General features: G+C 39.1%; 1 long non-coding RNA gene across 1 annotated transcript; it reads left to right on the plus strand.

Annotated features, from left to right (window-relative positions):
* The first annotated feature begins 7,204 nt into the window (after positions 1-7,204).
* On the plus strand, positions 7,205-11,764 carry LOC133741834 (uncharacterized). The gene is made up of 4 exons (XR_009862170.1): positions 7,205-7,953; positions 10,984-11,060; positions 11,153-11,228; positions 11,337-11,764. It is a non-coding gene; the product is annotated as an uncharacterized LOC133741834 (long non-coding RNA).
* The last annotated feature ends 9,254 nt before the right edge of the window (positions 11,765-21,018 follow it).

The raw sequence follows: 21,018 nt of genomic DNA on the forward strand, positions 1-21,018 counted from the left end.
CATAGCATGGGATCTAGGATACAGGGAGAAGCCTATATCATACTACTTCAAGCTGCCTAGGACACTTTGCGATGAGGGTTGGGTGCCGATTAGGAATGATGCTGATGCACTTGAAATGGTGAAGCTTATTTCGCTGAAGACAAGGCAGATTAATGTCTTCATAACTGGTGGTGGTAGGAGGAGAAAAAAGGAGGCTGAAGAGGATGATTTGAGACCTGTTGATCCAGATTGGGAGAATCCTCTTAATAGGATGACAGCAGCAGAGAAAGCAAAGGCAGAACAAGATGCCAACATTTTTGGAAGTAAGCTAAATAGGCCAAGTGTGGGGGGTTCTGGTTCTAGTAGAGTTAATGTGGTTGGTGAAGGAAGCATGCCGATGGAAGGGGTAGATGGTGTCATCAATTTAGACTCAGATAGTGATGTGGATGGCAGGGTGAAGGAGCAGCAGGCAAGTCAAAGTACCTTTAATGGTCTTAGTGACTTGGTGCCCGATTTGTTTGCTAGTCAAGGAGATGGAGGTCACATGGGGCAGGGGCAGAATGGTAACAATAGGCAAGGAGGAGGGTCTGAAGGGGTATTCGGGGTATTTAGTGGATTTTACAACACATTCATTAGGAGCCCTAGGGAGAAACATGTAGTGAAGAGGCCGTGGGATGGTAAGAAACTGAAGTTTTCTGAAGGGCCAGCTGAAGAAACAGATCTAGCAAAGGAGTCAAGTGTGGAAGCTGCTCAAGCATCTCAATTTGAACCAACTGAGGTTGAAGCTACAGAAGTGGTCCAAGATCAGGCAGAGCAAAGGCCAATTGAAGTTGAAGCTCACCCAACTGAACAAGCAGCTGAAGCAAGGCCTGCAGTTGAAGAACCAGCTGAAGCAAGGCCTGAACCAGTTGAAGAACCAGCTGAAGTAAGGGCTGAACCAGTTCAAGAAGTAGCTGAACCAAGGCCTGAACCAGTTCAACAAGTACCTGAACCAAGAAGAGAAGTATGTGGCAAACAGGGGAGCAAGAATAGGAGGTTTAGTGAGGTTGAGAAGGCCAAGAAGGTTGCTGAACCAGCTGCATCCAAAAAGAAGGGCAAGAAGGTTGTTGAACCAGTTGCATCCGAAAAGAAAGGCAAGAAGGTTGCTGGAGGAGCTGCATCCAAAAAGAAGGGGAGACAAACAAAGGAGGCAAGGTATAAGACCAGAAGCAAAGGGGAGAAGGTCTATGAGTTTGAAGAGGACAGTGACTCAAGTTCAGGAGGTTCTGATTTTTACATTGACTCAGACTACGATCCTGTTGATTCTGAAGATGATGTCCAGTTTGAAGAAAATGTGTCCAATCCGAGAGTTGTGGAAGAGTTTGAAGAAATGGGCTTCGGAGGGGAATGCAGTGATGATGGTGGAGGGACAGATGAGCTTGAGAGTTTGAATGGTTCTGGAAGTGAAGAAGATGAAGAAGGTAATCCACTTCCCTTCCCCACTTGGAGAGGAATTAAGTTGAAGTCTTGGAATAGAAGGGTAGATTTGAAGAACCCAAAGTTTGTGGTTGGCCATGTTTTTGCAAACTCTGAGGTACTTAAGGAAGCAGTTAGAGAGTGTGGGTTGGTGACCAGAAGAGGATTGTGGTTTCAAAAGAATAGCAGAAACAAGATTGAGGTTAAATGTCAGTTGGGCTGCCCATTTTGGTTGTATGCTAGCAATATTGCAGAACTTGGTCCAAGCACTCTTGTCATCAAGACATTGAAACTTGAGCATAAGTGTGCAAGTCTTACAGAGAGTCATCATCTAACATACCACAGAATAGCGAAGGAAGTACAAGAAGACTTGTTGGTGGATGAGGAGTGGTCCAGGAAGGGGATGCAGAACCATATCCAAAAGAAATTCAATGTTGATGTAAGCATGCAAAAAATTGCAAGAGGGAGAGCAAAGGCCAAAAGGATGAATGATGGGCATTACATACAGCAGTACAATATGTTGGCAAGTTACAAGAAGGAGTTGTTGAGGAGCAACCCAGGGTCTACAGTTCAGATCAAGACAGAGATGGTAGGTGAGGTGAGGAGGTTTCATAGGCTCTATATCTGCCTGCCAGCTTGCAAGAAAGGGTGGATTGAGGGTTGTAGACCTTTGATTGGATTAGATGGCTGCCATATTAAAGGTCAGCACCCTGGTCAACTACTTAGTGTTGTTGGTGTTGATGGGAACAATGGTATGTTCCCCATTGCTTGGGCAATTACTGAAGTTGAAAACAGAGACACTTGGAGATGGTTTTTGGAGTACTTGGCTTGGGATCTGAAGATGGAAAGGCCTTCATCTTACACATTTATCACAGACAAGCAAAAAGGTTTGGGGATGGCCATAGCTGAATTATTTCCTGGGGCAGAACATAGACACTGTGTCCGGCACCTATACAACAACTTTAAGGCTAAGCATCCGGGTGAAGGGCTGAAGCAACTAGTGTGGGATGCAGCTAGATCAAGCACCAGGGTTTGGTTCAATAAACACATGGATGAGATGAAGGGATTGGATGATGTGGCATGGACTTGGTTTCAGGACAAGTCTCCAGAACAATGGAGTAGGGCTTATTTTAGGGATGATTCAAGGTGTGACCTTTTGTTGAACAATCTTTGTGAGTCATTCAATGCAGCAATCCTGCCAGCTAGGGACAAGCCTATTATAACAATGTTGGAGAAGATAAGGATAGATATGATGGTAAGGATGGCAAACAGAAGAGTGGCAGCTCAAAGATGGACTGATATGGTTGGTCCAAGGATTAGGAAGATATTAGAGAAGGTGGCAGAAAGGAGCAGCTGTTATAGAGCTTATCACTCTGGTGAATTTGAGTTCCAAATAACTGGAGGGGGAGAAAAGGGCAGCAAGCATGCAGTGGACCTAAGGCTTCATATTTGCACATGTAGGAGGTGGCAGATAAGTGGAATACCTTGTGTCCATGCCATTTGTGCCATTAGAAGCAAAAAGGCAGACCCAGCTCTTTTTTGTGATGATTACTTGATGCCAAGTACTTATATGGAATCCTATAATCCCATTATTCATCCTATTGCTGGTGAGGATGATTGGGACCAAGTGGACTGCCCTATAGCACCTCCCCCATATAAGAAGCAAGCCGGCAGACCAAAAATGAAGAGAACCAAGGAGCCCGATGAGAAGAAGCAGCCTCCACCAGCCCCAATTGATAAATCAAAGATGCCAAGAACCTACACAAAGATGACATGCCAAGTTTGCTTCAAACAAGGCCATAACAGGTTGGGTTGCCCAATCACAAAGGCCAAAAAAGCAGCAGCTGCACAACAAGGAGTAAGTCACTACAGTACTTGGTTTGTTTTTGGTCTTAAGTGTGCAAAGAGTGTTTCAGAAAGTTAACATTAACTTATTTTTTTTCATTTCAGGGGGAAGGGAGTTCTATTGCACCCCAGCAAACTAAAAAGAGACAAAGGCAGCAGGTTGGTTGATTTTTCCATTGTAATATGCAAGCCTATGTTTGTTACATGATATTTGTTTTTGATTTGATTTGATCTGTGCATTTTTGGTTTTTGGTAAAAGTTAAGGGATGGTTAATGCTTTGAGTTTGTGATATGTATGAGTTGGTTTGTTCGGTGGCTTGTTCTGGTTATGTTGTTTATGGTTGCATAAGTGTCTTAATTGGTTATGGTTATGGTTATGTATTGTTGGATATGTAGGCACCAAAAGTTCAAGGTTCAAATGGCAATGGCACCTTGAAGGAACAAATCATCAAGTCTAGGAAGGCTTGGAAGAAGATGAAGACCATGGAGGGAAACCAAGATGCCAATACAAGGGCTTCTAGTTCACAAACCATCCATGAATCTCCAACTCAAACCAGCCAAAACCCTGCAGCAAGAAAGGCGCAGCAGAAAAGCCAACCTGAATCGGAATATGCAGCACTTTGAGGCAAGTTGTGAAGATGCCCCCAAGTTTTTGTTACATGTTTGTAGGCCTATGATGTATTGAACATTGGCATTGTTTTGGAATGATTGTAGGCCTTATGAGAAAGGGTTGTTAAATTGCTCTCTTTTCTGGAAATTTTGGATTGTTTGTTGAACAAAGTATGTTGGTTTATGGAGCAATGTCTATTATGGTTATTGGCCCTTCTTGTTTTAATTTTCTTTTTTAATTGGATGGAGTTATAAACCCAGATTGCAGGACTTCATATGGTACTATTTTGGTTGGTTGAGCATATGTGAAACATGTGATGGTCAACTAGGTCAGCCTATTTTGGAGGGAAGCAATATAGATTAGTCAGAACTAGAGGGAATAAATCAAGGGAAAAATGGTCAACAAAGTGTTTTAGCGGGAAAAACATGTTGGTCTGGTCTTATAAAGCAATTGGAGGGCACATAAGTCATTTAGCCCTCTTTTTGGGGGTCACGAGCGTCACACGTGACTCGAACTGACGGACCCGTGACGGAAAGTCCCCGTAGGTACTACGTTGACAACAAATTAGAAGTCCAGGTATCACTTTGATACATTTGAAATTTCAGGTATCATTTTGACAGTCCTCGGAGTGTCCAGACACTGTCTGTGCATTTTTCCCTTTTTACATACTACCGCGTGCTAGGAATAATAATCCTATTTCCTAACCCAAGTAGGGACACTTATACAAGGATATCAGAGAGATGAGCTTTAGTCACCAAAAGAGGCATCAAGGAAATGAGATGGGGCAAATATACACCTTGTATCCAGAGGAGGCCAAACACCCGTTTACCTATCTCGAACAGCTCTGGGTGAGGATCAATCTTAACGATTATGATCGGCAACAGGCCGGCTATCGTTGCTACCGACTCCTTGGACAAAAAATTCAGTGATTGGTGTCAACCTATGATAATCGGTTCGATCGCCTTTGCTCTATATCCTAAAGGAACTCCTTAAATCTAAGGAGATAAACAAGGAGATTATTGAAAAAGTTATTCAGTTCTACCCAAACGTCCCGGGGGCAGCGGAGAAGGAGGAGCAGGATGAAGACGAGAAGTTGACGGCGATGTTAGGGTCGGAGGCCGAAGAGGAGGAGGTTGAGGATCTTCCAGATCCCGAGTGTGATGATTTAGATTTTGAAGACATGAAGAAGAGGGTCATGGAGAGGGCCATGGAGAAGGCAAAGGAGGCAGAACCGACAGAACAAGACATGATGGAGTTGTTGAAACATTGCAGTGAAAACGGATGCAGTTTGAAACCAGGCCAAGACCAGAAGATCCTCCATCTGATGATTTCTTTCTTAAGCAATTCTGATTGTTTTACACTATTCTCATCTGATGAATATGATAGGATTGTCTGCATCAAAATTTGCATGGAAAAGGTCCGAGCCTATCTCGAGAGTTGTTGCATCCTGGACGACTTGGGGACGGTGTACAGCGCCATTGAGACTGTGGAGTCAATAGAAGAAGAAGAAGAAGAAGAAGATTTGAAATAGGAGCAGCAGAGTAGTGTCAGCAGAATGGTACATACTTAAGCCAAACTTATAGCGTCTTAGAATTAGATTTTTGTGGTTTTGTTTATGAATGATGAATGTTTGATCAATTGAGGGATGATTCGTTGTTTTTGTGGTTGAATGATTTGATTGATGGAGATCGGTTATGGTTTTTGTTTATCTGATTTAGGATTCTGTTGGTTTGATGATGGGGAGGACTATATTACAAGTCGTTGGTTTGATGATGTGATTTAGATTGTTTATATGTTTATTGATCGCGCTTTTCAGTTTTGATCTTTTGATTAATTTTGTTTAGATCCAATATGGGTATAATTTGATTATTAGAATATTGGTTGTGCATGCTGTGTTGCATATCCTGTACTGCTGTAGTTCAGTCTTATAGCCATTTATGTAGATATTTTTTCTTTCTTTTCTTAGATATAGTTTAGGCAGACTATAACTGAACTATGACTCAATGATTTGTAAATGAGTAAAATCTTGTATGAGAACTAACACCATACAACCATATATCCATAAAACAACATTATTCGGGAAAAGAGGTTCGAAGAGATTGAAGCACACTATTGAAGATTGCTCGAGTATTGGGAGAAATGTACAATCCCATACATATATGAACTTCCAATTGCAAGCTGGAAACAATAGAGGAACTTTATGATTCTAATTGTTCTGATAAGCACAAACAGGTTATCCTGATAGGTTTTGAAATACATGTTTCTGGTTACTACAATCTATTCAATAGGCATTTCAGAACAATTTCAATGAAAGCAGCTAGCATTCTCTGTGTTTTAATGAATGTCGTTCTGCATAACTAACCCTACTGCAATGTTTCTAAGCAGGAGTTGCAGAAGAATACTTCACTCGAGTTGTTTTTTATGTTACTTCTTGTGCGAGACAAGTGCTGTACTTGTTGAAGAAGGCAGAACTGGTGATGGATAGTGAGATCTAAGATTATCTGTATTATAAGATATCTCCCCATTCTCAGTCCATTGTTTTCCTCAAGACATCCAGTTTAGAGGTTCAAAATCATGTTTCTTAGAACATGGTGTACACTTATCGATCATTGTGGAAAACTGGATCTATTACTAAAACAGACCAATTGCATTATAAGGTAGAAAATTGTGCTTCACTCTGTACTTAATTAAATTTGGAATATAATAAGTTCGGAACTATATTGAATTTCCATGTCATTGTCACATATTATTAACAACTAATTATATGCATCTAGATCTGTGGGCTAATAAGAGGTGTAAATATGTGTAAAGAGAGTGAAATTCATTATGAACTCTTTTGTCCTAGTTAATTTGATACCTAACTCTTAAAATTTGCTATCAATGACATATTTCCGTTATTTTTCCGTCAATGATCTGTTAAATATGATAATGTTGCATAGACGTGAGGTCCTTATGTGTTATTTGTGTGAATTGATATCATTTAGGGGAGGTTCATTTAACAATTTCATAGTTGAGCACGAAGCTATTCCACTTGAAAACTTCATGATGAATGACATATAGAGAAATAGAGAGATCGAGATCGGGGAACGAAGTTGGAGGATGCACGTTTATGTCAGTAATCCTATTTCTTAACCTGACACAAAATAAGTTTAGGGTTTAGGGAGCAGACTGCAGAATGGGACAGGAATAATAATCCTAAACCCTAACAGACCAAAAAAGAACCTGATCGACACCTATAAAAGGATATCAAAGAGACAATGACTAAAGACCAAAAGGCATATCGGAGAGTCATCAAAGAAAGAGAGATGAGGAAAATATACAACTTGCCTCCACCGGAGGCCAAACACCTGTTTACCTATCTCCAACAGCTCGGGGTGAGGACCGATCTTGACGCTTATTCTCAGGAAAAGGCTATCGATGCTACCGACTCCTTCTTCAAACAAGTCAGTGATTGGCGTCAACCTACGATAATCGGTTCGATCGCCTTTACTATTCTGACGGAACTCCGTAAATCTAAGGAGATAAACGAGGAGATTATTAGAAAAGTTGTTCAGTTCTACCCAAAAGTCCCGGGTGCGGAGGAGGAGGAGGAGGATGAAATCGAGAAGTTTGCTGCGGCTTTAGGGTCGGAGGCCGAGGAGGAGACGGAGCAGGAGCCGGAGGTTGAGGATCTTCCTGATCCCGAGTGTGATGATTTTGATTTTGATTTAGTAGGAGACTGCATGGATAGGGCAAATGAGGCAGAACCGACAGAACAAGACAGGAAAGAGTTGTTGAAACAGTGCAGTGAAATGGGGTGCCGATTGAAACAAGGCGACGAACAGAAGATCCTCGATCTGATGATTCCTTTCTTGAGCAGCAATTTTACACGATTCTCATCTGATATAACTGATCGGACAATCTGCATCGAAACATTCATGGAACATGTCCAAGATTATATCAATCGTTCTAGCTTGCATCCTGAACGACTTGGGGACGGTGAACCGCGCCATTCAGACTGTGAATAAGTTAATGCAAGTAGAAGAGATTGGAAAAAGGAGCAGCATCAGAGTGTCAGCAGAATGGTACGTACTTCATCTTGCTTCGATCCCACATTAGGGCTTTCAAATTTTGCCAAATTTTCTGTGTGGGCGAAGCCACAATAGTGTCTTAGAATTAGATTTTGACTCTTTCCCTGTCTGAAAGGATATTTTGTTTACCAATGATGAATCTTTGATCAATTGAGTGATGACTCAATATTGCAAGTATTTTGAGGTTTCTGGAGAGAATGATCGAGAATGACTAATTGTCTCTTTACTGAAGCACTACCTGGTCTCATGTTGTGTTTTTATAAAGGATTGTTTGCTTTCGTTGCTTTTATTTGGTTCATGAGGATGACTTAGTGCCTCTTTTCTGATGTTGATACTTTTCTGAAGCACTGCTGGTCAATTGTTGGTTTATGACGTTTGCTCAAACTGCTTTTATTCGTTGGGTTGTTCAAAATATTGTTTAGTGTTGTGGTTGTTAATCCTGTATTATTGGTTTATATTTGCTCACACTGCTTTTATTCGTTGGGTTTTTGAAAATATTGTTTAGTGTTGTGGGTGTTGTTCTTGTATTTGACGGTTGTTTAGATTATAGGTGTTCTGCCCCGAATGAGAATTTCTGAATATTGGCAACCAAATATATTTTGGAGAAAGTAGAAAGTATAATCATGAAACTATGGAGAAATTTGACCAAAATAAAAATGAAACTATGGAGAAAGTAGAGACTTGAAAATGATAAGGGATCGAATTTAAAAAAGGGAAATATTGTAGACCACAGTAGTCATCATATATTAAAAACCGAGTGAAGCAACAAAATGTTTGCCATTGCGTATCCTCGTACATGGATATTTTTCTATAAGTGACCTGGTAATCATATTACATTGGGTTCAGCTTCTCAAATTTATGGTCATTTTGTCTCCAGTACTAGTATTTTGCTTGAAGTGTATGCATGCAATCAGGGACGTAGCCACGTTGTGGGCTAGTTGGGCTACAGCCCAACTCAAATTCTAAGTATGCTTGTTGATCACCTGGTTTGGCCTCGGTCCAGTTGGCCAAATGGCAAGAATTTTATCTCTTTCTAAAAGTGCAGACCTAGGTTCGAGTCCCAGGACAGTTCTCTTGGCTATTAACCAATATTTTTGCATCATTTTCTTCCCTTTAGTTCATGTTCTTTTTTATTTTTGTCTCTTTCCCCATTTCTCCTCCCTTTTTCTTTTTCTTTCCCCTTCTTTTGTTACAACTTTTCTATCAATTTTTCCTATTAGTATTTTTTTAAAAAAAAATTATTCTCCTAAAGGAAAATCTTGTCTGTTTTTCTTTGCTTTTTCCACATTTTGTTCTTGTTTTTTTTTTTACTTACAATATTCTTCATTAAATTTTCTTTTAAAATTTAGTGTCAAAATCTATCAAATTATTATCGACAAAGAAAAAAAAAATTGTAAGCAAGCCTTAAATTAGCCCACCCAAAATCTATCTCCTGGCTACGGTCCCTGCATGCAATGATTCTATAATAGGATCCCAAATAGGCAGGTGGACTATTCTCCGTCTAATCGCACTATCAGCTTTACGATCAATATTAATTCTTTTGAATAGGGCAATGCAAGGCTATAGTTACAAGGACTCGTTAGATCTTTGCTTGTCTTTTCTCTTTTGCCTTAGTTCTCCATTCTTAATCATAATTTTGGTTATTTAATTGCCTAGTTTTTGTTGACAAAGATGATGTAGCCTAGCCTAAGGACCAAGTTCATCGACAGTTAATATACACCATGATAAAATTAAAACCTAAGAACCACAGTCACAGTGCTAAACAACTATAGTTTTAATCTATTCAAGTTTAGTTTAGTTTATAGATTTCTAGGCTTCTTAGGTTTATATAGGTTGTTCACACATATGTTACTTATAGGTTGTTGTGGAGTTCTTTGGTTCATTTGTCCTTGATCTAACAACAATGAAAGCCTCGTTAGTTTGTTACCTACTATTTTATCTGCAATTCTTTTTTTTTTTTTTTTTTTGATCTGATCTCCGAGCCGTACGTAGGATGAAGTTTGACCTTTCATTCATCTCTTTCTGAGAGTGGTATCCAAAGTATGAACCCTAAATTCTTTAGTATCTGAAGTCGAGATTCGTTTGTTACATTGCCTATTCTGTACTTTCTATAGTGTCAGCACTCCCCCAAATTTATTGGGAATTCTGATAGCACAAACTCTACATTTACCTAAACCAGCCATCTTATCTGCAGCCCATCTTATCTAGCCAAGTAGAATAACTAATTACCTTCAAGTCCTCTGGACACGTGTCGTTAGTCACAGCTGTGAGGACTTTGGTCTCTAGTAGCATATATGCTGTAATCCTCTCTATTTTGAAGTACGTATGAATGAAAATGATGAACTTTTCTTAAATATCTTTAGCTTTCCTTTCAGTCCCTTTTATTCTGCATCTATCAAATTCTTTGAAGGAAGCAAGATTTGACTTTCCTCGTCTGAAAGGAGATTTTGTTTACGAATGATAAATCTTTGATCAATTGAGTGATGACTCAATATTGGAAGTATTATAGGTTTCTGGAGAGAATGAGTAACCGTCTCTTTACTGAAGCACTTGCTGGTCTCATATTGTCTTCTTTGTCTAGCTTTATGGTTTTGTAAGGGCTGTTTTCTTTCTTTGCTTTTAATCAGTTCATGAGAATGATTAACAGCATTGAAGCTAGCACTGCTGGTCTCTTATTGTCCCCTTTGTCTAGCTTTATGGGTTTATAAGGACTGTTTGCTTTCATTGCCTTTTTTTTTTTTTTTTTTGAAAGGGCTTTCATTGCTTTTATTCATCAGGTAGAATGACTAAAGAGGCACTTTAATGGTTTTGAAACTCCTCTGAAGCACTTGCTCATCCCTTGTTGTGTTCTTAAAAGGATTGTTTGCGTTCATTGCTTTTATTTGGTTCATGAGGACGACTAAGTGCCTCTTTACTGATGTTGATACTTTAGACGTACTATACTTGTTCTGTAGAGATTTTTCAGAATTTTGGCAACCAAATATATACGGTGTTTAACTTTTTCTTTTATTTTGTATGATCCAGTTAAAGAAGGATATCGTATTAACTAAAGAAGAAGGGATTGCTACGCCCATATATCTCTTAAAACAAGAAGAGAAAAGGTCAGTTGTTATTTTCTCCTTCAAGTTGTAGGTTCTTTTCTGGTTGTTTCCTGTTTAATTTAAATAAATATTGATATTGTTTTATGACTCAGAGAACGTGGAGATATGGAACTTGACGAATCCAAAAAAAGAAAATATGTGGAATGTTAATTTCTGTCTCACACAGCCGTAAGTTTCTTGAATCACCTTATCTGGTTGTTTCCTCTGTAATTTTGTATAATTTGGAGTCCCTCTTATTCACCTTTATATGATTTCTGGTTTTCTTTTATGACTTAGAGAATCTGAAGGTATGGAAACTGAAGAATGTGAGTGTGTGACAAGATGGGGAGAAGGATTGATCACCATTCACCAATGAGGAGCACTGTTAGTTTATGGTTCAGACGTTTTTTGGTTGTTATGACTTATGATAATAAGTTGTACTGTACTTGCATTAATGATGTGCTGGAATGGAATGCTTGGTTAGATAATGGGTGCACCTTTAGTCCCTTTCTATTTGGATCACCAGTGAGATCTTTGTTAGTTTATGGTTCAGACATGTTTTGGTTGTTCTGATAATAGGAAGTACCGTACTTTGCATTATGATATTTTGGAGTGGAAGTTAGCGCTTAGTTAGATAATGGGTGCACCTTTAGTCCCTTTCTATTTGGAATATTTACCAGATTCTATGAACAACACCTTCTTGTTATAGCAGACTATAAGTGAAACATATGACATTGTTATAGCAGATTATAAGTGAAACATAAGACAGTAAGGATCTGATATCGCTCAGATAGATAGATCCTTACTTCGGTGAATCTTGTTATGTACCTTTCTGATATGTTCAGATGCCCTCCCATCAATAGTCTCTTCATGAATTAGATAAGAAGACTTGTGTGTTCCATCTGCTTCGAGCTATGGTTAATTCCTACGACCTTAACATCTGTTTGTTAATTTTTTTTTTTTTTTTTTTGGGGTGGGGGGATTATTTAATGATATTTGCCACCACTTTGATCGTGCACTACAAGAAAAAGATATTTAACAACATGCAATTCGTATTGTCAATCACTTTCGACAACTTTCAGCGCATGTTGTAGATTCCAGAGTCGTTAAAAATCTAAGAATCCTTAACATTATGCTTTGCTCGTTGTTGAAAAGAGGCGAAGCTAGTTGTTGTAATTATTCAACAATTTGCTTTGCATGTTGTTGTAAATTTTCAACAACGTTTCAAGCGCGTGTTTTAATTTTTAACAACACTCTCGGCATGTTGTCTTTAGTTTTCGACAACATACGGTATCTTGTTATATTTACACGTTGTTATAATGTTTCAATAAATATTATTGCACCCAGATTGCTGGGTTGTTCTTTCCTGTACCTCTATACACATTTAACATTACTTAAGCACATTCACATGCCAATATCCGTACACTATAACCATACAAAAGAAAAATATACATTTCATTAAGAGTACGACATTGTTTGATACATAATTTCTTTACAAAACATACATGACAAAGTTCTTAATTTTTGTGCATCATTGGAATTGACAATACATGCATAGTATTTCAACTTCCTGACCTACATACCAGTACGGTAGAGCCCTACAGTACTCTAGTAAAGCAAAAGCATATCATAAATGTAATATTAAGAGAGAAACATATTTCTTCAGGTTTCTATCTTTCTGTTACAGATTAAGTTTGGGATTTTAGCGAAAATTTCTTTGCGAAGAAATGAGCTCCAAGGAAATAAATCCAGCACCTCTGTCAGCAAATCATCCAAAGTAACCAAATAAGAAAATGCCACAAACTGAAAGAGGAAACTAGGAAGAAATTAGCTGCAGAACAACAGAGGAATAGAGGGAAATGGAACCTTAACAAATAGATGGATCTCTTCCCTGCCATCCCATCTCTTTCCAATGATCAGGTACCAAACCATGAAGTTCTTGATCGGGATATGTAGCATAGCAAAAGCTCTCGGCACTTCCTGTCCTCATCCAATTTTCATAATGACCAAGTACAAGAAACAAAAGGCAAACAATTACTAGGAAATTTTCCACTACTGGATGTTCTTTTATGGGACTACTAAGTCAGCATTGAGACGACTCTCAGAATTTACAAATGAAAGCATAGAGCATCACCATTTGGTCCACAATGCCACAAAATAATCAGCATTAGAAAATAGAATAATCTCCTGAACTTTTCTCTTAGATGCAGGACAAAATTTACTGATTTTGTAGAAGTCATACATAGATTTTTCTCCCAAAGCTATTAGATAAGAAAAGATACCACTCATCTATACTAATCAAGACCATGAAAAGTAATGTTCTGCAACAGCAAGCCTAATGTGTGTGTGGTGAAAAGCTTATGATAACATGGGGAAAATAATATGATATACTCAATATGAATTTGTGACATGCAGCTGGTCTGAAGGAATACATCACAACTGACAACTGATTCTGAAGCTACGATTTGTAGCCATCTCTACCTGGAATTCATTATTGGCAGACTTACAGAACGACACCAGTAAGATACACTATAAGCAGATTCTCTTTGTTTATCTATAAATGAACTGATGACTTTAAGTTCTAGTTACTCTCTAGTTTGAAGAAGAGAAAAATTCAGCTACCGTCCCCAAACTATGCTGCCAAGGCCAATTTGATACCCGAACTCTCAAAAGTATCAATGTGATATCCAAACACATATTTTGACACCAACGTGATACTTCCGTCCAAAATTTCTGACGGCGCCGTTTCTTTGCTGACGTGGCAAGCACGTGAAGACCAAAAACAAAGAAAAAGACCAATTTTCCCTTTTCTTTTGTTAATTGTTTTTTTTTTTCCTTCTTCTTTTTCTTTTTCCTTCTTCTTTATCTTCTTATTCTTCTTCTTCTCAGATGATCTGGGACTTATAAAAACAGAAAGAAAATATCAGGGGGACTCGTGAGGGAGAAAAAGAATGCGCCCCACGCGCGAGAGGAAAAAAGAAAGGAAATTCGGAGGAGGGCTTTCTCTCCCGGCCGATCGCCAATGGATCCTCCGTCGCTGCGCTCCGGTCCGGGAGGGGAGGCTGTTTGTTAAGCTGTGGAGGGGTGCCAAGGATGCGGCGTGGCTCTGGGTAGGTGGCTGGGATGTTGTGCGGGTTTGGGCGGATCGATTTCGATCCGCCATCTCGGTTCATGGGTGACGGTCGCGGGGGTGCTGCGGCGGATCTCGGGGCTCCGGCGGTGGCTTCTGACGTCATCGCCCCTGCGTGTTGGCTGTGGCTGTTCGGATATGGTGTTGGTGGGGCCGATCCCGATGGGATCTGACTCGATCTCTGTCTTGGATCTGCTGGGGGTCTTCAGATTGGTGTAGGGGTGTCATGCGGCGTGTCAGGGCGGTGCTGCGACGGAGGTTTTCAGGTTGGCGCTGTTTTGACGCGTGCTGATGGCGTGGTGGCGGTTTTCTGGAGCTTGCCGGCTATTCATGTAAATTTATGCTTTTACTGCACCTGCGGAAAATTTTGTTCAGACCGATGAGGATTTCTTTGACAAATTGATTGATGATGATGACATTGATTTTTCTGGGTATTCACATAGTTCTGTAGCAAAATTTGAGCTTGATGTGGTTTAAGATATTTTGAAATTGAGTATATCGGATGTAGGCACCAGTGGCAAGAACAGGGTTGAATCTTTGACTCATGGGGAAGATATTCCTACATGAAACCCAGGAAGCATGAATCTTTGACTCAAATTTCAAGGCTTTATTGAGCAAATAATCAGAAATAAGTCCCAAAAGAGCTGTTTAAAGTTCAAACAAAAACCCAGAAAACAGAAATGAATGAAAATAAATAAATACAAAGTTAAAAACACGACTGGTAATTAAAGCAGAAGAAAGAACAAAAACCCAGAAACTGAAACTTGAATAGGAGCTCAGAATTGGACTGACAACACATATATGGAGGTGATAGATAGGATTATGTCGGAGATAAGATTGAAGAGAGGAGAGAGCTAAAGTAAAGCGAAGAAATCTGAGTTATGATTGGAGGTAGTGTTGGGAAGAAGAAGAAGAATTGGAGTTGGGAGAGAGAGCTCTGTTTATGGTTTCGTTTTTTTTTTAATTAGCTAGTAGTGAAAGACTGTTCTGCCCTTGATAAAAAAAAATTTGTCTCCACGTCAGCAAAGAAACGACTCCGTCAGAAATTTTGGACGGAAGTATCACGTTGGTGTCAAAATATGTGTTTGAGTATCACATTGATACTTTTGAGAGTTCGGGTATCAAATTGGCATTGGCAGCATAGTTTGGGGACGGTAGCTGAATTTTTCTCTTTGAAGAAATCATATATACTGCTCACTGGTTCCACACCCAAGACACTAATACCAAAGCTACTCAAGAACAATTCTTTCATTTTGGTAGATAAAAAAAGCACAAAATAGCACCACTAAATCCTCTCCACAGGTCATGTCATGCTTTTTTATGCACAAATGATGGAACAACCAAAGAAAAAGATAGACGACAAAACAGGGTTAAGAAGACTATAAAGCAAAACTTATTCACCTTCGACCATTAAGCTTTTGATTCTGACTCACCGTTTTGTCAGAACTAACATTCTTCTTGAGCGTTCCTGTTTCTAGAAAGTGAAGGACTTCTTTCTTTGACCGAAATTGACGACTTGAGACTGGATCGTGGTAATACTGCACAAGACAAATGATTTAAGCCTTCTTCATACTTTGATCATGGTAAAATGCAATCTTTGATGGTTTAATAGTAGCATTTAAATTCTGGAAATGGAACTATCGCAAATAATGGAGGTTGCTAAAGAAATAAAAAGATCACCTAGCAATAAGAATTACAGGCGCTTATGCCACTTGGGACAAATTTTGCAGAAGAAAAGCAAGTACAATCTCATAGTATAACCAATGAAGTTTTTCCCACTTAGTTAACTACGTTGTAACCAATGAAGTTTTTCCCACTTAGTTAACTTAGTTAACTACGTTGTAGGAATAGAATTGCAAAAAGGCGAACTAAACCATAGGCCACAAGTATACTTCTCCCTTTTTTTTTCTGGTTACTGCTCTTTTGTGTTTCCTAAGAATAACATGAAGCTCACCAATATATTGATGGTTTATAGACAAACCATGTGAACGGCAAGAGAGTTAATGTTGCGTGTAAGCTACTGACAAGGCAAAAGTTCAATTATGAGAACAACAAAATTGGATTTTTTGCTTTGTAATCATAGTTTACCTAAAACAGTGCGCATTAGGGGGGATCCCTGGCAGTACTTGTTTAGTTAACATCAGTTGGATGTACCCTCCACTTTTTATCAGATTTTATTTTTTTGATCCAACTCTTGTACAAAGGCCCAAAAAACTATTTCAAGTCGATCAATATCTCTAACCACTCCATCTAATACAGACCAAAAGAAAAACATATTATCTATAATACTGTATTATGTTTAGTACTTTTCTCAAACACATTTATACGAAAAAGGAAAATGTATACCTTCTTCATAGAAAAATTGTCCATATTGAATCAATTTGAGATTTTATGGACATTATATGAATGATGAGAACTTCTAAAGATTATAGGGAAAAGGAAAATCAATAAATAGTTGTAAAGAGGTTTCATTATGCAACATGATACCAGTGACTGAGAATGGCTAACTTATTGCATTCCTGTTCTAGATTGCCTACCCTCAGTGGTACACCATTACATGGTGGTGTGATCACTTATCTTTTACACTGGTGCCAATTAATTCTACCCTCTTCTTTAAATTTATATATTTGTTTATGCAAGAAATTGTAAGTCACCACCTAGATAAACAAATCTCACCAAGGCTACAAATAATATGGCTTCTGTGGGTCATGACTAAAATGAAATCACAAGATCTTGGGCAAGAAAAACTAAAGAGCACGTTTAACTGTCCACTTAAGATGTGATCCTAAGCATAGCCAAAAGATTCAATCATAACAAGAGTAATTAAACAGTAGAAGAATGTGTTCGATACTACGTAGGGCAGGAAATGCTATCAACATTTGTAATACCCGAAAAATTCAAATTAATGTCCGATGACATTTTGGAAATGATTTCGTAGGCGTGGGCACGAATACGAAACTGGGAGAAGTGGTGTGAATTAGTTTGAACGATTTTATTTCGAAATCGTACGTATTTAGGGGCGTCTCAAAAATCGACTTTTTATACGTACCAAATTTGGGGAAAACTTCCTTCATGAAAGTTGTAGAGCTCGTCGATACGATCTCGTGCATATGTGGAACGCAATATTCGGAGTTCGTATGAATAAGTTATGAATATTTGAAAATTGGGAATTTTCTATAAATATCAAAAAATGTTGACTTTTTTTCATTAAGGACGAAAACATGTTGAATTTGCGGAATAGTCCCCGCGTTTCCTCTCCGTTCTCTCTCTCGTGCGTCCCTCAGACCCGACGGGTCGCGACCGACCCGACTCGGTCGGAACGGACACTTCCCCGACGCCACCGCCACCGGACCCGCACCAGACCGGCACGCCTTGCCGAGGGTAGCTGTTCTGTGGCCTCGCCCCGCCCCGCCGCTGCCTCCAAGCCGAGATCAAAGCCCGACCCGAGTGCAAAACGGACCCAGCCGGAAAACCAATTTTCCGACATCACCTCGGCCGATCCTCCCCATTTTCGTGATCTCCTCTTCCTTCTGATCATCCCCATATAAGCCTTGCATGACGATTTTGAGTGTAGACCGCTAGATCAAGGTTTGACTTTTTGGACGCCTCTGATTCAATCTAGGATCTGATCGTGCGGCCGAGATTAATCCAACTTCAACGTTTGATCTAGGACGATCTAGACCTTGTCTCAGAAAAAGTCAGGTATTAAAGTGGTTCAATTCTGTATTTTGAAGAAGTTTGTAGTTGACAACTTTAGCATCTGAGGTGGTTGGCCGGCGTTGACCGCCGTCTGACCTCCGCATGTGGCGGCGCGTCGGACCATATTTTGAGTTTATATTATCTGGACGGTGATCTATGCATCCATACGAGCGTTTTGATATATTACAAGGTTATGTTAGAAAAAGTTGGTAAATAGTGGATTTACGTTTTTACGTTACTATTTACGGTTTTTACGTTTTATCTTCGGTTTACGATCTGCGAAGATCAGACCATCGGTTTTACTTCAAATTTTAGTACGTTGATCGTATGACTGTCCCGGTGACTTTGTGAGGTCACGGGCGAAGATCCGACCGTTGGATCTTCGTATAATTGAGAAATAGTGATTCGGAAGGCGATTCGTGAGAATCCGACCGTCGGATTTTCATATAATTTTGTGGAGATGTTAGTAAGGGCGATTTAGGAAGATCTGACCGTTGGATCTTCGTGATAATTTTGGAGGATGATCCTAAGGGCGATCCGTGAGGATCCGACCGTTGGATCATCATATAAATTTGATCTGACCGTTGGATCATCATTAAATTAGAATCCGACCGTTGGATTTCTGTATATGTGTGGTCTATGAATGATTTCTAAGTTAAGATCGTGTTTGACTAGGTGGTTGATGGATTGATTGGTGAACGATTTCGGATCGTTGTTTTTGAGCTGTTAAGAAGACGCAGCGGGAATTTAGAGGTGAGTAAACCTCACGTGGTTCATATTACGAACCGAATAAATTTATTTACCTTATTTTGTCGTAATTGTGTGAAAATATTTATGGAATAAATATTTGTTTTAAAATCATATGGACTTGATCAATTACGGTCCATAGGTAAGTAAAATGGTTTTAATTATACAAAATGAATTTCACGATTTTCTTGTGTGAACTATAGTTGGTATTAGTGGTCATTCCTGAGTGGGTGATTACGTATATATATATTTACGTGATTATATGTGGAATGGTGTGACATTGAAGAGTGTGGAATTTGGGATGATTAAAATACTATGAATTGAAATTTGACTTATCATATTTATATGTGATGATCATGATTGATGAGTGCTTGTTAATATTCATGATTTACATTGGAGTATGTATAGAGTTGGAGAATGTAGGATTCTGAGGACGAGGTGTCCGAAGTTTGACGGTTATGGATAACCGGAGTGTTTGTGTACTGAGGACGGGGATGTCCAAAGTGCGACGGTTTATTATTAACCGAAGTTGTGTACTGAGGACGGGGATGTCCAAAGTGCGACGGTTTATTATTAACCGAAGTTGTGTACCGAGGACGGGGATGTCCAAAGTGCGACGGTTTATTATTAACCGAAGTATATGGTGCTGAGGACGGGGATGTCCAAAGCGCGACGGTTATAGTGTTAACCGAAGTATTTTTGCCGTTGCTTGACCCTAGGCCAAGGTGTCAGAGGTAACGAGGCAGTTAGAGCTCTAACGTGTTATTGGGATGGACCAGAGTGGTGTTATGTGGGTTGGGTGTTTGCAGGACCAGTGTGGTGTATTGTGATTTGAGGATTGTGAAAATGTATTCCTTGTGGTTTTCCATGAGTGGTTTGATGTCTCTTTGCAGACGTAATACTGTTGAATTTTACTTGAATTGTAATTTAATAAATCAACAGTTCTTTCTTGTTTACTCATACTGGCTGTAAAAAGCTTACCGGGTTTTGTGTTGTTGCAACTCCCGGTACACTATTCAAATTGTGTAGCGGGTAATCCTACAGGACAGGAGAACCAGGACGGTGATCGTGCGGTTAGAGCAATGGTTATAGTTTTACAGCAATTGTAATAGTGAGGCGAGTTAAGCTCATTTGAGCCTTACAATTTGATTTGGTGGGAGTGTGCTGTAATAAATAACTTGAGGATTTGGGTTATTGTAAATTTGAGAGTTGTGAAGTGTGGTTGTTTGTGAGAAAAAAATTCAGGATGTTAGTTGTAATTTGTTATTATTCATGTTTCGGATTTGAATTGATTATTCAAAATTCGGGGCGTGACAACATTGTATCAATTTTGTTCATCCATTAAACTAGCAAACAAAACCACCAGGACTGATCAGAAAACTACCTTGTAAATTGATGTCCTTGATCTTTAATAGTGAACAACAATTATGTCATGAAAGCTCAAATTGTGTTACAAGTAGTAGATAGCTCAATAATAAGTTACTGTACCCCTAAAACAGTGTTAGCAGAAGAAAGGTGTGGTTACTGTACCCCTAAAACAGTGTTAGCAGAAGAAAGTTCCACACCCCCCCCCCCCCCCCCCCCCCCACAAAGAGACCACCACCACTACATCATAATGACATTTTGGTAACAGGTTTAACCCATAAGTAGAACATTTCTCTGAAACAGGTGTTTTTCAGGAAACCAAACCTCCCAACGATAGAAAATGCCTGAGAAGATTTCTTTAAGTCAAGGCAATGAAACCCAAAGTAGGATTATACTAATGTTTATAACCTATTATGACTTATGGACGTCTTTTAAACGCAAAAAAAAAAATGACACAACAGAAAACAGAAAATTATCATTGCTCATTAATACTCGAGTATGGCTTAAAACTATGTGCGTGTACCACGTGTACATACCTAGAAGGCTAGAAACAGATTTGGAAAGCAACCAGTCAAAAGTTAACAAGTTCATCAGTAACTCTCAATCTTCGAAACAATATGCTACTATCTTCAACAATGCCAGTAAATTATCCCAATCCGTAAGCAACTCTATAGCATCAATCATAAAGAAAGAAACATTGAACGAAGCATTACACAGTTTCTAAATAACAACCTTTCCAACTTTCCATTATCCTCATTTCCAGGACTTGTTTACTTTTCCCTAAAATGATCATCTTCAACTCTAAACATTAAAAACCAACCCATAAACCCTAAACTCAATGAAACTTTCCATTTACAAGCTAATATAGAAACTAAATAACTACTCATCCTAAATTAGGTGAAGCTAGTTTGCACACTAACACTACTGTTCCCATAAACCCTATATCAGCTTCTATGTGGTGATCTAAGGTTTTGCTGACATAGTGTAGTCCTAACAGTACAATACACAATACAACAGTAGAAGCCGTAATTGTACTCC

Source organism: Rosa rugosa, chromosome 4 (assembly GCF_958449725.1).
Source record: "Rosa rugosa chromosome 4, drRosRugo1.1, whole genome shotgun sequence".
In the NCBI taxonomy this organism is placed as follows: Eukaryota; Viridiplantae; Streptophyta; class Magnoliopsida; order Rosales; family Rosaceae; genus Rosa; species Rosa rugosa.